This window comes from Pezoporus wallicus, unplaced genomic scaffold (assembly GCF_028554395.1).
Source record: "Pezoporus wallicus isolate ANWC-B61680 ecotype Strahan unplaced genomic scaffold, APGP_CSIRO_Pwel_v1 contig_13597, whole genome shotgun sequence".
NCBI lineage: Eukaryota > Metazoa > Chordata > Aves > Psittaciformes > Psittacidae > Pezoporus > Pezoporus wallicus.
In genome coordinates, this window is record NW_026640835.1 from 24431 (window position 1) to 42660 (window position 18230).

Below are 18230 nucleotides of genomic sequence, written 5' to 3' on the forward strand. Positions count from 1 at the left end.
ACCCACCCTCTATGAAAGGACAAGCTTAGCATGGAAAAGTAAAAACAGCTCAAAATTCAAGCAGTCCTGATACCATGTGGTGGCAAAAATACTAAAACCCCCAAATTATCTGCTGCACTGGGCCTGGCTAGGATGGAGTTAATTTTCTTCATAGCAGCCTGTATCCTGCTAAACACTAACTAGCACTTCAGCTGGCTGACACCTGCAATCCCTCCAAAGCTGCCTCTGACAATCAGAACACCCACAGTGTCATCCAGAAACAGCTTGGAGCCCATCATGATTAGCAGAGCTTATTCAAAAGGAAGAGAGGTATAGCAATACAGTGCTGTTTTGGATTTGTTACCAAAACAGTGTTGATAACACACCAATGTTTTAGCTGTTGCTGAATACTGCTTACACAATGTGAAGGCCTTCTCCATTTCTCATTCTGCCTCACAGCAAATAGGTTGGGATGTGCAAAAAGTTGGGAAGGGACACAACCAGAATGGCTGACCTGAACTGACCAAAGGGATATTCCATACTGAATAATGTCATGTAGCACCAATAAAATCGAAGGGGAGGGGAGTTTTGGGTAAATACCTATTACTCAGGGACTGTCTAGGCATTGGTCTACTTGTAGGAGGTGGTGAGTGATTGACTTTGCATCATCTTTTTTTCTATTTTTTTCTTTCTTCTTCCTCTTTCCTTAGTTTATTATATTATCTTTATCTCAAAACATGAGTTCTCTTGGTTTTGCTCTTCTATTCTCTCCCGTCCCACTGGTGGGGGGAAGTGAGCAAGCAGATGTGTGGTGCTTAGCTGCTAGCTTGAGTCAATCCATCACATCTGCACAGATGAGAATGACAAAAGAAAATGACTGGCCTGTTTAAAAGAAGATTTGGGTTTGAAGATTCCCATCAAACAGTACTAGTCTCAAAATCTATTTAAAAGTATCTGCTCTCCATTTCACTGAATTTCCAAAAAATATTCAGATGGAAATCTGTCATATCTCAAAAATTTTCATATATTTTCCAACATAAAAGGAAAAAATATTTTTCCATCACATTCCAAACAGATGATAACCACACAAACATTTTAGCTTGACAAAAGAAGGGAATTTTTTTAAAGATTAATTCACACAGAAGACAGCCAGATGTTATAAAGACAAGCAATGAATACTGCTTAATCTTCCTCCATCAAAAACAAAGGCATAGCGTGCAATTATTATTTTTGCTTTTATATTGCTTAAGGAAATTATAAACACTATGGTAAAATGAAACTTCATGACAGCAACAGATGAAAATCAGAATGTAATGCAACAGAACAATCTCTCAACACCTCCTTTAGGTACTTTTTTATTGCATTCAGAGAAAATTCAAAGAAATGTTAAACACTGCCACACTGAAAGCAGAGTGGCATTAAATGCCTTTTTGTTGGTACCAACAAAAAACTTCACACAAAGACTAGAAAATCCCTTGGATGTAGAGGAGAATGGACATCAGAATGCACCTGCTGTAAAAGAATCCATTCCTTCAGCAAAAAAAAAATCCTAATTTATACTGTGGTCGAAGAAACTGAATTACAGGTTTATCACCTGAGCATTCTAAAAACACATGCCCTGGGTTCAACAGTAGCAGTTATTTTTCTCCTTAGTAGCTGGTGCAGTGCTGTGTTTTCGACTTTAGTCTGAGAACAGTGCTGATAACACACCAATGTTTTAGTTGTTGCTAAGTAATGCTTACCCTGATCAAGGACTTTTCAGTCTCTCATGTTCTGCCAGTGAAGAGGGGCACAAGAAGCTAGGAGGAAGCAGAGGCAGGACACCTGACCCAAACTAGCCAAAGGGGTATTCCATACCATAGCATGTCATGCCCAGTATAGAAACTGTGGGCAGTTACCCAGAAGGCCTGGATCGCTGCTCAGGTTGGGCTAGGTATTGGTTGGTGGGTGGTGAGCAACTGTATTATGCATCACTCATGTTTATTGTTATTTTCTTAACTTTCCCATTTTAATTTTATATTCTCTCCCCTTATTATTTCCCCTATAATTATTATTTTTGATGGTAGTAGTGATGCAGAGGGTTGACCAATGTACAAGGGGGTTGTACAAGGGGATTGCACAAGGGGGTTGTACAAGGGGGTTAGAGGAATTCGCTTGCTTAAACAAAAGTATTGTCTGGGTTCTATTGATAAGGAAAAGCAGACACCTGGTTCTATTGACAAGGAAAAGCAGATGCCTGATTCTACTGATAAGCAGAAACTGATAAGGAAAAGCAGATGCCTGAATCTACTGATAAGGGGGAGAAGCAGATGGTTTATGGCTGGGACACCAACCAAACCCTAAGGCCATACATGAAGACTAAAAGGTGAAAAGTCTAAGAAGAGGAAGACTCATTTACTTCATCTTGAGACCCCTGCCCATGACCAGAGGGGGCATTGCACAGGCTCAAAGGACCTTCTAGCTCATTATAATACGAAGCGGAGATAGGACATGAATGTATAGGCATATTGTGCAACCTTATAAATATATACAACTTTAGAGAATAAATGTAGAGGGTGTCCTGGGTTTAGCAGTAACAGTCAATTTTTCTCCTTCTTGGTAGCTGGTGCAGTGCTGTGTTTTGACTTTCAGCCTGGGAACAGTGCTGATAATACCAATGTTTTCAGTTGTTGCTAAGTAATGTTTACCCTGACCAAGGACTTTGTGAGGCTCATGCTCTACCAGGGAGAAGGGGAAGCCAGGAGGAAGCAGAGAGGGGGACCTGACCCAAGCTAGCCAAAGATGTATTCCATACCACAGCATGTCATGCCCGGGGGGGTAAAAGGGAGTTACCCAGAAGGACACGGGGTCTTATGGGTCAGACTCGTTTCTTGGCCGGTGATATTGTATTCTCTTCCCTTGTTATTTTCTCTTATCATTGTTGTCGTTGGTGGTAGCAACCCGTAGGAGTTGCACTCTTTCGATTCTATTCCCCATCCCTCCGGGAGCAGGGAAGGGGAGAGCCCTGGGGGGGGGGCCTCGATTGCTTCCAGACTGGCACCACTCACTGGGAGTTAGTGAACAAGCTGTCTACCTAGGGTATAAAGCACGACAGTTCTTTTTGGCACCCAACATGGGGCTCGAGGGGTTGAGAGAACGACAGATATGCCCAGATTAATAGTCACTCGTCACAATGCTGATTTATTGGCTCTCAAGGTTGTTCCTCTTGATCTCACAGTTTCAGTATATCGTACCTTACTTCCAGCCGGTATTTGCTGTATTAGTGTTTTTCAAATGTGGGGCCTGGGCTAAGGTTTTTGTCTCATTGTACTTTATGGTAATGACTTGTAATAAAATAGAATCATTGATCATGAAACTGATCTGGCTTATGTTCCCAGTGTGGTCACCACCTTTATACTTTGGGAGGTTTATAATAAAAGTGCTTAGGAATTACACATCTTTTTTCTCCTTCTCGGGTGGTCAAACTGTGAAGGAGACATTCTTTTACCCTCCCAGTCCTCCCCCCAGACCATGTACAGCATTATTTGAGAGATTTGAAGTTTTTGAATGGCCTTTTAATGCTGTTGAGACTTGTTTGCTGATCGTGATGGGAATCACCATATTGGCATGCATACAGAGTGTATTTTGCCCACAACTGATTTCAAGTGTTAAGCAGAGTCAGGTTTGGGTCTTGTCTGGGGTCAAATGACGATGTAGGAGGACCAAGAGATTTTCCCTGAGGCTGGACAGTCATGATTGGCAGGGTGTGTGGGATAGTATGGGCAAGTATCTAGGTCAGTTGTCCCCTCCAGTACTTTGGAATTTCACCACCGAACAACTGCAAAATCTACTGTTCAACACTATCCAGCACCTTCAAAAGGAAAAGAATGTCAGTGGATCTGAGGGTAAAGCAACAGTCAGCGCAGCTACTCCAGCTCCAAGCACAGCAGCTTCACCACCCCCAGCAACAAGTACAGTCGCTACTCAAACTTTGGCTGCAATGAACAGCGCAGCTACCCCACTGGCAAGTAAAGCAGTTACTCAAATTTTGACTGCAACAGACAGCGCAGTTACGCCAGCTCCAAGCACAGCAGCTACAGCAACCCCAGCAACAAGTACAGTCGCTACTCAAACCACAGTGATAATCACTGCAGCCAAACCAGAGGACCAATTCGTACCAATATCAGTCGCCCCTGCACGCAAGAGAAAAAGCAAAAAAGAGGCAAGAAGGGTGAAGCAAGATGAAGAAACAATGTATTCACCACCCGGTCTAGCATCTGATCAGGAGTCATCATCACATGACGAAGAAGAAGAAGAAGAGGTAACTTCTCGACCTCGGACCTCAACCGAGCTACGGAATATGCGAAAAGATTTCCCGTCAACCAGGGGAGCACATCATCACCTGGTTACTCCGATGCTAGGAATATGGGGCCGATGCTCACAAACTAGAAGGTACAGAAGCCAAGCAGCTGGGAACACTTGCTAGAGAAGGGGGAATTGACAAAGCAATTGCAAGAGAGAAAAAGTCCCTCAGCCTTTGGAGGCGGCTCTTGGCAGCTGAGAAAGAAAGGTTTCCATACAAGGATGATGTTACGAGTCGTTCGGCCAAGTGGACTACTTGCATCCAGTCTCTGAGGGAATCAGCCATCGTAGAGATGATCTATCACATCAAGCCGAATAACGGGGATACACCCATAGAACCAGATAAAGTTGAATGTACACGACCCATGTGGCGAAAACTTACACGGAATGCACCGTCATCATATGCCCATTCATTGGCAACAGTGACCTGGAATGACATAGTACCACTAACAGTTCATAAACTGCGAGAGTTCGAAGACAATCTCACCCCTTCCATCATCTCAGCTGTGAAAAAACTGTCCCAGGATCTCAAACAATTGAGGGACGATCTGTCTCATATATCCAGCTCCTCACGTGTACCAACACATGTCTCGGCTATTAACAAAAGGCGTCCTATTGTTCGAGAGAGGAGATACAGGAGGTATACACTACGGGGTACCCTATGGTTTTACCTGCGGGATCAAGGAGAAGACCTGACAAAGTGGGATGGAAAACCTACTTCAGCTTTGGAGGAACGGGTGAGTGAATTGAAGAGGGGAGCAAGGGCCAAGACTGATCATCCCATGAGAGCTATGGCTTCAGTCTCTGGTGAGCAGTTTCCCAGATGGAGTGGAAGAGCTGATTTTACTCCAGCTCCTGTGATAACGAAGAATAATACCTTTTACCATGACTTAAGTGTCCAACGCTGTGATGACCATTAGAAGGGCTCTCCCTCCAGCCAGGTGTAGGTAGGGGAAAATCGGATTTACTGGACTGTGTGGATCAGATGGCCTGGCACATCAGTCCCACAGAAGTATAAGGCTCTAGTAGATACTGGTGCACAGTGTACCCTGATGCCATCAAGCTGTCAAGGGGTGGAACCCATCTATATTTCTGGAGTGACAGGAGGATCCCAAGAGTTGACTGTGCTGGAGGTTGAAATCAGCCTGACTGGGAGGGAATGGCAAAAGCACCCTATTGTGACTGGTCCAGAGGCTCCATGCATCCTCAGCACAGACTACCTCAAGAGAGGGTACTTCAAAGACCCAAAAGGGTACCGATGGGCTTTTGGTATTGCTGCTTTGGAGACTGAGGAAATTGAGCAGCTGTACACCTTGCCTGGTCTCTCAGAGGATCCTTCTGTTGTGGGGTTGCTGAAAGTCGAAGAACAACAAGCGCCAATTGCGACCACAACAGTGCACCGGCAGCAATATCACACCAACCGAGACTCCCTGATTCCCATCCATCAGCTGATCCGTAGACTGGAGAGTCAGGGGGTGATCAGCAGGACCCGCTCACCCTTTAATAGCCCCATATGGCCAGTGCGAAAGTCTAATGGAGAATGGAGACTAACAGTAGACTATCGTGGCCTGAATGAAGTCACACCACATGGAGTAAATGGGCTGTACTAATTACACAAGAAACTCGAATAGGAAATCCCAGTCATCCAGGCATTCTAAAAGTCATCATGGACTGGCCATACGGCAAAGATTTTGGAATGCCACCTGAGGAGCAGGTGAAGCATGCTGAAGAGGCCCCACCATGTAACAAACTGTCAGAAAGTGAAAAGCAGTATGCCTTGTTTACTGATGGGTCTTGCTGTATTGTGGGAAAGCATCGGAGATGGAAGGCAGCTGTATGGAGTCCTGGACGACAAGTTGCAGAAGCTGTTGAAGAAGAGGGTGAATCGAGTCAGTTTGCTGAGGTGAAAGCCATCCAGCTGGCCCTGGACATAGCTGAACGAGAAAAGTGGCCAGCACTTTATCTCTATACTGACTCATGGATGGTGGCAAATGCCCTGTGGGGGTGGTTGAAGCAATGGAAGCAGAGCAACTGGCAAAGCAGAGGTAAACCCATCTGGGCTGCTGCACTGTGGAAAGATATTGCTGCCAGGGTGCAGAACCTGGTGGTGAAGGTACGTCATGTAGATGCTCATGTACCCAAGAGGCGGGGCACTGAGGAACACCAGAACAACCAACAAGTGGATAAAAGCGGCTAAGATTGAAGTGGCTCAGATGGACTTAGATTGGCAACATAAAGGTGAATTATTTTTGGCCCGGTGGGGCCATGACACTTCAGGCCATCAGGGCAGAGATGCAACATACAGATGGGCTCATGATCGAGGGGTGGATTTAACAATGGACGCTATTGCCCAGGTTATTCATGAGTGTGAAATATGTGCTGCAATTAAACAAGCCAAGCGGCTAAAGCCTCTTTGGTATGGAGGACGATGGTTGAAGTATAAATATGGGGAGGCCTGGCAGATTGACTATATCACACTGCCACCAACCCGCCAAGGCAAGCACCATGTGCTTACCATGGTGGAAGCAACCACCGGGTGGCTGGAAACATACGCTGTGCCCCATGCCACTGCCCGGAACACTATCCTGGGCCTTGAGAAACAGATTTTGTGGCGACACGGCACCCCAGAGAGAATTGAGTCAGACAATGGGACTCATTTCCGGAATAACCTTATAGATATTTGGGCCAAAGAGCATGGCATTGAGTGGGTATATCACATCCCCTACCATGCACCAGCCTCTGGGAAAATCGAATGGTACAATGGGCTGTTAAAAACTACACTGAGAGCAATGGGTGGGGGAACTTTCAAGCATTGGGATACACACTTACCAAAGGCCACCTGGTTGGTCAACACCAGAGGATCTGCCAACAGGGCTGGCCCAGCCCAGTCAGAACTTTTACATATTGTAGAGGGGGACAAAGTTCCTGTGGTGCATATGAAGAATTTGCTGGGGAAGACAGTCTGGGTTATTCCTGCTTCAGGTAAAGGCAAACCCACTCGTGGGATTGCTTTTGCTCAGGGACCTGGATATACTTGGTGGGTAATGTGGGAAGATGGGGAAGTCCGATGTATACCTCAAGGGGATTTGATTTTAGGGAAAACAGCCAAGGAACTTAATTGTATGCTGCTGCCTGCAGTGTAATACTTTTATAGCCCATCAGCTAGGTGTCCCCATGTCACCAGCGACTAGCCCTGACTTCCCTCCAACCATCATCCCAACAGAGAATGAACTTTGATAGAACCGGATGAGTTCCGCAGTAAAGGAATGATCAGCATCAGCAGGCAACGATCCAATACTGTACATAGCCTATCCAGTCCTGAAAGATTGTTACAAGAGGTGAAACCTGACATTATGGACCGAATGGACTCAGCAGCATTATAGGGATTGGTCCATGCACTGAGAAAATGATCTCTTTCTTTTGGTCTGTGTGTATATGGATGTATATATGTGGGAGAGCGATGGGTTACTGAAAATGTGGGATCTGAGCATGGCGTAAATGGTATGGAATATTGTCATGCCCGGGGGAGTAACTGGGAGTTACCAGGAAGGACACGGGCTTCTGGGTTGGACTCGTTTCTTGGCGGGTGGTATTGTATTCTCTTCCCTTGTTATTTTCTCTTATCACTGTTGTCATTGGTGGTAGCGGTGGTGATTTGTGTTGTATTTTGGTTGCTGGACTGTTCCTGTTTCAACCCGTGGGAGTTGCACTCTTTCAGTTCTCCTCCCCATCCCTCACAGAAGTGGGGAAGGGGAGAGCCCTCGGGGGGGGGCTCAATTGCTTCCAGCCCAGCACCACTCACTGGGAGTGAGTGAACAAGCTGTCTGGCTAGGGTTTAAACTATGACAGAGGGAAACAACACTGAGGTACGCATGACTTTGAGGATTTATCCCCGTGCGTCTCAGCGCTGAATAAAAAGCATACCTACTTTACAACTTCTAACGAGTTGTGGAGTCAATCCACGTATCAATTTGGTGAGCCAGGCAGGAGTCCTCTGTTAGGCTGCAAGATCGGCTGAGGGGCAGACATCCTAGGCGCCCCAGACCGCTTGTCTGGAGGAGCTCCGCTTCTCGTCTGCTCACTGCGGGGACAGACAACAACCTGTGCCGGCTGCGGAGAAACGGTATGCTTGAAATTTAGGTAATTTAGGGGGCCTGTAAAGCGTACACGTGGCCTGGGGCTGCTGGTAAGGCACACAGAGACGTCTGGCACACAGCAAATTTCCCCTTGGCAGGTAGGGCTTGCAAGCAGGGGGCTCGTCGACCAGTAGAGCGGCTGCGAGCGGTCCTGAAGGCGGATCAGGCGAGTCCAGGTTTTCACTGCATCCCAAGTTTTGGGAGCCAGGAAGGACCTGATAATGACCGTAGTGGAAGCAGGTGAAGGGTAGGCGAACCCACCAGGTCTCCGCTGCATCTCAAATTCTGGGAACCGGGACAGACCTGCTACCATAAGAAGCAGAAGAAGGGTAAGCGGAACCATAGTGTGAGTGTGTGGGATCCCATGAGTAGGTGTGTTGGTGTTTCTGTGTGACTGAGAGGTAGCATAGCTACAAAGCAAGTGTGCAGTCCTGATCCGCGGTTCCATGTTCTCCCCGAGGAGAGCGGCCAGAGATGGACGAAGCATATTTGTCTTGTGTTGTGTCTAAGTGTTTCATGTGTTGTTAGTGTTAAAGATTACAGGGTTTAAGTGGTGGGGGAGAAGTAGACAAAAGTAAACTGTGGCTAATGGGGGGGTTAAGAAGAGTTTCCTCTCTGCGCCCCAGTGGCTGTATAAGAGAAGTATAATCTGTCTGTAGTCCTACTCTTGAGATCTGGACTTTACACTCAGTACCAGAGGCTTGTAGCCTCACATATGGGTGCATAATAACTTTTGAACAGTGGAACCTGCCGTGGATACTAGGACAGTGTAAATTTTGCTGGAACCAAAACTATGATCTAACAAAAGGGGAGTTGATCTGCAGAACCCAGAGATATTATTTTACTGAACTCCCTGAGAATATCATAAAACTTGTGTGTAGGTGCTCTCATATTTTTTTAAGTGCATTCGCAGTGCACTGGGAAAGAGAAGCTATAGAGATTTGTAAAACATTGTTTGAAATGGAAGCCGGTGAAAACAATGGAATTCTGAAGAAAAGCCCATTGGGTTACATTTTGGCACATTGGAAAGAATTGGGAGGGTCTTCTGGGGGCTCAGTAAACAAGAAAACGTTGATAAAATATTGTAACCAATAGTGGCTTTTATATACTTTGGAAGATCAGGAGAAATGTCCTAAGAATGGAACTCTGAATTATAATACATTGTTACAATTAATGTTGGTTTTGAGGTGGCCAGGAAAATGGGATGAAGTAATATATACAGATATATTTTTCACTTTAAGAAACCACCCAGAGTGGCAGACAGAGTGTGAAATTAATATAGCTCTGCCAGATCCCTAATTTTAGCTTTGGAAAAGGACAGGGAAAAACAGAAAGCTAAGCTGGAGAGATGTCGTTCAGCCTGTGATATTGGGGGAAAGGTGTTTAAAAGTTAAAAAAACAGTAATCAGGAAAATAAATAGGAAAATTATATATCACAGGTACCTCCAAGAGGAGCACTCTCTATATCTGTCCTATCAGATATTGATAAGGAGGAGGAGATTGCTGTCACTGGCAACAAGCAGCACATTCACATTAAACCAGAAGTGCTGTTGCAGAGACAGGCATCTGTAATCCCTGCAGAGCAGGGTGGGCAACTGCGAGAAAAAAAAAAAAAAAAAGGGAAAACCAAGGTGGAAAGGAGTGCTGGGGCAGGCAAACAAGTGGGAACAGACATGTTGACAGACGGGACTGAGGGGTTGTTGAATAAATGTGGACAGGAGTGAGCTAGGTCATGCTAGTTGCGGTGGTGGCTTTGAAACTGGTGGAGGAGGAATGTCGGGCAAAGGTGGGGGAAGTGGGTTCTTCTCCTATGGGACCAGATCGGTGTGTGTGTGCTGTGGGGAGTTTTGAAAGTTGGAAGTGAGAGTGCCCTGGGGAGGAGTGCCATAGGGTGGCTCCGGTGGATGAATTGGAACTAGATTGACAAGGGACCTGGGGAATCTACCCTAGCAGATCCACTGGTTAAATTAAAACTAGGGACTAGAGGGAATAAAGTGGAATTTTAGTGGATACAGGAGCAACTTATTCGGTGTTAATTTGGAGGGAAAAGAATTTATTACAGATGTGGGAGCTACTGGCCACCAAGGAAAAGGAAAAAAAAAAAAAAAAAAAAAAAAAGGAAAAATAAAAGGGAAAAAAAGGCATTCTTTCTGAAACGCTTAAAGTACAAATTGGGAAAACAAATAGGAATGCATAAAATTTTTATGCAGGCTAAATTCTCTGAAGTCTTCATTAGGGCAAGAAGCAACATTTAACGAAGGCAAAATGGAATTTAGAGTTAAAAATCAATTAATTACAGTTTTGAGTTTATCTTTAATTCAACAGAAAAAGCAAACAGGAGGACCTCCCTGAAATAGAAGAAATCCTTAATCCAGGTATATCTGGGAGTATGGGCATCTGAAGTTCCAGGTAAGGCGAAAAATGCTTTGCCTGTTAAAGTGGAAATAAAAAGGGGGGCCTGCCCAATTAGAATAAAACAATATCCCCTAAAATTGCAGGAAAGGGAAAATTAAAAAAAATAAAATATTAATTGAATGTGAATTGGAATATAATACTCTTAACTTGCCAATAAAGAAAAGTTGAAGATTGGTTCAGGATCTCAGGAATAAACAAATTTATAGAGGTTATTTATCCAGTAATAGCTAATCCATATACTAAATTGAATCAGAAATGATTTGCTGTCTTGGATTTAAGGACTCTTTCTTTTGCTTACCATTGGCCAAAGAAAACCAGAATTTATTTGCTTTTGAATGGGAAAATCCTGACACAGTAAGGAAAACCCAATTAACTTGGACAGTATTACCTCAAGGGTTTTAAAACAGTCCAATGATTTTTCAAAAGTCATGGAAACCACCCACTCAGACGGGGACTCTGTTACAGTATGTGGATGACCTATCAATTGCTACTGAAACAAAGGAAGAATGTGTCCAGTGAATGGTGGGATTATTGAATTTTCTGGGACTGAATGCTTATTGGGTAACCAGACAAAAGACCCAACTAATCCAAACCTGAGTTTCCTACATAGGATATGAAATAACAGGAGGACAGAGAAAACTTGGAACGGCTAGAAAAGAAGCCATTTGTCAAACTCCACGACTGTCAAACGTCAAGGAGCTTCGGACGTTCCTGGGAATGACTGGACGATGCAGACTCTGGATGCATGATTATGGTGTTCTGGTAAGACCCCTATATGAACAGGGAATAGCTTTGGTCGTCCTTACTCAGAAACTAGGACCCTGTAAGAGGGCAGTGGTGTATTTTTCAAAACAGCTGAATGAAGCGAACAAAGGATGGCCCGGATGCCTAAGAGCTGTGACAGCAGTTGTCATGAATATTGAAGAGGCATATTTACCTTGGGACAAAAGATTACTGTATTAATGTCCCATGTTTTATCAGCAGTCCTGGAACAGAAAGAAGCCCACTGGTTATCTCCTTCATGTTTTTTAAAATACCAGGCCACCCTTCTGCAACACGATGATATAGAAATTGTGGTCACTAATGTTGTGAATCCAACATCCTTTTGCAGGAACAACCGACAGAACTATTAACACACAACTGCTTGGCCACTATATGAAACTGTATATTCAAGCCAACCAGATTTGAAGAAAACCTCTGGAACATGCCCTGGAATTGGCTAAAGACAAAAGGATAAATATTTGGACTGATTCTAAATATGCACTTGGTGTAGTCCATGCACATTGTGCCATCTGGAAAGAACGAGGACCTTTGAACACACAGGAGAAACAGATTAAACATGCTACAGAAATTCTACGACTACTGAAAGCTGTTCAGCTACCTGAGGAAGTAGCTATTATGCACTGTCGAGGGCATCAAAAAGGTGAATTTTGGCCGCTTCTGAAACCAAACGAGAAGATGAACAATCTAAACTCATTCCCTTAATCCCTGACAGCAAACTAACAATTGAGAAATCTAAACCTAGATATTCAAAGGAGGATAGAAAATTGATTGGAGATCTCAAAGGAGAGGAAAACAAAGAAGATTGGGTTCAGATACCTGATGGGCGAATTATAACCCCCTATAACCAACTCTGGAAGCTAGTTCAGGAGGAACATAATAAAACTCATTGGGGTAGCAACTCTTTGTATAAATACTTAGATGAACAAATTGCAGGAAGGAATCTATATACCATAGTTCAATTAGTGACAATGTCAGCTCTGTCTCAAGAATAACCCTAAAATTGAAAATAGAAATCAAATTAGTACAACTGGGGAGGAAGTTATCCGGGACAACATTGGCAAATAAATTTTTCTGAATTACCGAGAACAGGAGGTTACTAATATTTGTTGGTGTTAACGAATACTTTTTCAGGGTGGCCAGAAGCATTCTCTTGTGAAATAAATAATGCAAGACAAGTAATTGGAACACTGTTAAACAGTATAATACCTGGTTTTGGAGTACCAGAGGCAATTTCTTCCGACCGAGGCTTGCCCTTTAGTGCAAAATAGCTACAAGAAATCAGCAAAAATTAGAAACTGATTGGCAACTACATGTTCCTTACAGGCCTCAGGCCAGTGGTCAAGGAGAAAAAATAATCAAACAACAGATTAGTAAAATATGTCAAGATATTGGTACCAAGCCTTACCACTGGCTCTTTTAAGAATTTGAACTAAACCTCGGTCGAAAGAAGAGGCTATCCCATGTAAAAATTTTATGTGGACAACCATATCAGTCCCAATTTAAAGGAGAAAGTCTTCTGGAAGTCGGAGAAGGTTATCTCCTAAAGTTTCTGGTCAATCTGGGAAAACAATTAGAAGAAATAAGAGAATACTGAGGACAAGAGTGAGAGGCATGGATTATCCAACTCACCCTTTTAGATCCAGAGACTGGGTTTATGTTAAGAATTTTTCAGGAGATCCTCTACAGGAGAAGTGGAGCGGACTGTATCAGATAATATTGACCACCTTTACAGCAGTGAAGATAAAGGAACAACCTGCTTGATACATGATTCAAGAATAAAGAAAGCACCAGAACCAGAGAAGACATGGCTGATCGAACCCTCAGGACCCTCTCATGTGAAATTATATCAGTTGTAATTTAGATTTATGTGATAACTGACATACCAGCTTGGGACTAATACTTTGTCCTGGGTTCAGCAGTAGCAGTCATTTTTCTCCTTCTTGGTAGCTGGTGTAGTGCAGTGTTTTGACTTTCAGCTCGGGAACAGAGCTGATAGCGATGTTTTGGTTTGGCCAAGGACTCTGTGAGCCTCATGCTCTGCCAGGGAGGAGGGGAAGCCAGGAGGAAGCAGAGACAGACACCTGACCCAAACTGACCAAAGAGGTATTCCATACCACAGCACGTCATGCCCAGGATGTAACTGGGAGTTAGCTGGAAGGGCTGGGGGACTGCAGGGTTGGAGGAGGTATCGGTCGGAGCTTGGTCGGGCTGAGGGGGGCAAGTTATCGGTCAGATGGTGCTGAGGTGTTGTATTCTCTTCCTTTGTTATTTCCTTTATCATTGTTATTATTGGTGTTAGCAGTAGTGATCTGTGTTATACCTTAGTTACTAAACTGTTCTTATCTCAACCCGTGGGAGTTGCATTCTTTTCGATTCTCCTCTCCGTCCCTCTGAGACTAGGGGGAGGGCAAGAAAGGGGGGAGTGAGTGAACGAATTACCTGACTGGGTTTAAACCACGACATACTTATACCTGAAATTACTGCAGAATGTTACTAAAGTTGTTAATTGTAGTGACTATTGAGTGTGTGCACAGTTGCCTGAATCAGGAGAAGATCGGGGCCTTCTATTAATTGGCATTCCAATTTCCAACACTATCTCTTGGACAATTTTAAGATTTGGAATAGTTAATCCTAATCCAAGTAAAGAATATTATACCTGTATACAAAGATGTATTACACTAGGAACCAGAATAGGAGGCTATGTTTGTTTAAATGCCACAGGTGTAGGTCACTATTCAAATTATACTCATACTATTAATATAGATGGTATCATGGTTCAGTAGTGGACTGTTCCTGAAGGGAAAGGATGGTATTGGTTAAGCAAGGGTTTAACCCTGTTGTTGAACAGAATACTGCATTTCATAGTTTTGTGATGAAACAAGGGGGCACAAAATCACAAAATGGAATATAGAAACCTTTAGAATCAGTTTTAAGTAATGTTAAGTTTGATGGCTTTGTAACAGTAGCAATGGAAAATTACTGAGTTGCATGATACATAAAGAAAAAAATAAAGTACAGCTAGAGAACATACTGAGAATTCTCACAAGATAAATTGTTATAGTTGTTATAGTTGTGACATAGTTTAAGAAAAACAGTCTAGAAGAACAGGACACATGGATAAGGATTATCTGGGAACCGCAGGTGTCCAGGATGGGCTACAGTTAAAGTAACTGGTGAGTAGGAGGATAGGAGGATTATTATGTCTCTGGTGCTAATGAACCAATTAAACTGGTATGAGCAACTACTGTGCATGCTTCAAAGACTGCCAGAAGTGATGAAGATCATTGGAAGAAGTAAACGACCCTCAGAGACCACCACCACAATTCTATACACATGCGGGGAACTTTCTGGAAAATTATGTAATCCATATGTAGCCTCATGAATATGTATGTATGCCCAGTGGCTATAAAAGGATGGCTTCTGTGGCAATCGGGAGACACACATTAGGAGGAGCTATCCACCGTGTCTCCCGGCGCCGCAATAAAGAATACCTGCTTGTCAGCTTGAAAACTTTGTTGGCAAGTTTGTTCCTGGAGTTTTCTCCGTATCAGTGAGATGGCTAATTCCATCTTTGGGAGTAAGCGAATTAGAGAAGGCAATCATAAATATCTCAGCAACCACAGAGGAAATAGAAAGTAAAACCATTGATATAATCCAAGTGGAACAAGAATCAATGAAAACTGCTGTTCCTGAAACAGATCTGGAGGAAATCTGGAAACAAACTAAAATATTTCATAAAATGGGCAAGGATGATACCTCCTGGGGGTTTGAAGAAATGTGGAAAAAGTTTCCTTCATGGTTACCTGATCTCTCCTGGTTAAGGCAACTGGTTGCAGGAATATTCATATTAGTTGTTTTAATATTGATTACTTGTGATATAACAAAATTTTCTTTCTGGAATTGTAAACAATCTGTGATAAATTATGAAGATTGAAAAAAGAAATGAAATTTAAATATCAAGTAGAAACAGATAACTATTTCAAAAAGACTCTGGATGGTAATGGCAGTATATAAAATGTTGCAAAAGAACTTGCAAAAGGACAGAAAAAGGGGTATAAACATTTGTTGGTACTAACAGATACCTTTTCAGGTTGGCCAGAAGCCTTTCCAACTAGAAGCACACAAGCCCGGGAGGTAACAAAGATTGTTATAGGATGGTTGTGAGGTTTTTGAAGGTATGTGCTGCATGAACTTATCTGACCATTCTGAATCAATTCATGCTAAGCTGCAGAAATTGGAGGAAAATATGCAAGAGCTTAGAATTGTTGGAGGCAGATTGGATGAATGGCTAAATAACCTAGGAGTTACTGGATAGTTCGGGGAAATACTTAAACAAGGCCTTCTAATCTTAGCTATATGAGTACTCATTGTAATGATTGTACCTTGCATAATACAATGTATATCTAAATCACTTCATAAATCGATAGAAGGAACATGGATAGCTCTGTCATAAATAATATAGTAAAAGAATTTACTCACTTTATAGAAAAAGGGGGGATTAATGCAGAGGGTTGACCAATGCGGGGATAGGACATGAATACGTATAGGCGTATTGTGCAACCTTATGAATATATACAACTTTAGAGAATAAATGTAGAGGGAAACAACACTGAGGTACACATGACTTTGAGGAATTATCCCCGTGCGTCTCAGCGCTGAATAAAAAGCATACCTACTTTACAACTTTTAACGAGTTGTGGAGTCAATCCACGTATCAGTAGTAGCAGTTTCATATAAAACTTTAGTTATTGGTCTGTTCTTACCTCAACCTGTGGGAGGTACATTCTTTCGATTCTCCTCCCCATCCCTCCAGGAGCAGGGGGAAAGAAGGGGGGGAGTGAGCGAGTGACCTCATGTCTCCAAGTTACTGGCTGGTCTTAAACCACAACAGCACAGCACAAGCTTATGATAAATGAAGATGTTTTCTAAAAAGGGATTATTAAATATCTCCCTTTACTTGGAGAGAAGACAGCAATGTTGTGATTCAGATGGAAGGAAAGAGTGGCACTTATCTTCTTGAGAAGAGAAAATCAAAAAGCCAAATTGGTCCTATATCATAATATGCTACATGCTGTGAATGCAAGAAGACAATGATGCAATATGAAAGCTGAGAATTAAGTACACTTCATTTTTTTTATCTAGACCAGCTATTGGTGACTTGGAAAGGATACTTACTAACCTTTAATCCAAATAAGTTCAGGGCCAAATGAGTGTTAGCATTTTAACATCTATTTTATTTATAGGAGTACCCAAGATGATAGGACTGCTCTTAGTAACTTGATACACTGGCAAACTGTAGAAAAAACCTGTGCCAATTTTTTTTTTTTTTTTTTTTAATGCGAGACAAGAAGTTAGCCTTCTGTCATGAGAGTTCAGAACAGGGGTGAACACTGTTAAGGGATATTATAAGGCAGCGACCTCTGACCGACTCCAGGATTCCTCCTGCCTGGCTGCTAGAGAGAAACCATGGTGTCTCTCTGTCCCAAGCTAATGGATGTGGCTGCTTTTTCCCTGTTTACAGGTTCAACCAGTAACAATGCTGAGTGTGTATCCTAGAGAGTGCTCATACACTCTCACAGAGGACACCAACATGACTATACAAACTGCCACACAGAGTACTCCCTTTAACAACACCCACATACGTTTTCTATGAGTTCTGGCACTGTTATAAGTACAGCTAGGCAAGTTTCCCTCCTCTTCTCTGGCTGATCAAGATTAAAATTGAGTAGTGAAAACATATGCACCCTCACTCTAGATTCACAATGATTCGGAGATTGAAGGAACAAACTTACCAACAAAGTTTTCAAGCTGACAAGCACGTATTCTTTATTGCGGCACCGGGAGACATGGCGGATAGCTCCTCCTAACGCGTCTCTCTCAATTGCCACACAAGCCAGCCATTTATAGCCACTGGGAATACATATATATTCATGAGGCTACGTCTCCAATTAATTACATTTCCAACTCCAATTAATGGGAAATCCAGGCTTTCTCCTGATTTCGGCAACTGTGCACACACCCAACAGTCAATACGGTTAAAAACATTAGTAACACTCTGCACTAATTTCAGGTATAAGTGCATGTACCACACCAAATGCACATTTAGAATCAGTCCAAATATTTACCCTTTTATCTTTAGCCAATTCCAGGGCTCTCGTTAATGCTATTATTTCTGACTTCTGGGCAGAGGTGTTCACAGGTAAAGGTTTAGCTTCTATTACCTGTGAAGTGATGGTAATGGCATATCCTGCCTTTCATTTACCATTTTTCATGAAGCTACTACCATCAGTAAACCAAGAATCAGCATCTTCCAGAGGGTTTTCTTTCAAGTTTGGTCAGCTTGAATATACAGTCTCTATGGTGGTCAAGTAGCCGTGTGTTAGTGGTTCTGTTGACTGTTCCTGCAAAAAGGATGCTGGATTCACAACGTTAGTGACCACAATTTCTATATCATCCTGTTCTACAATGGTGGCCTGGTATTTTAAAAAACATGAAGGAGATAACCAGTGGGCTCCTTTCTGTTCCAGGACTGCTGATACCATATGGGACAGTAGCACAGTAATCTTTTGTCCCAAG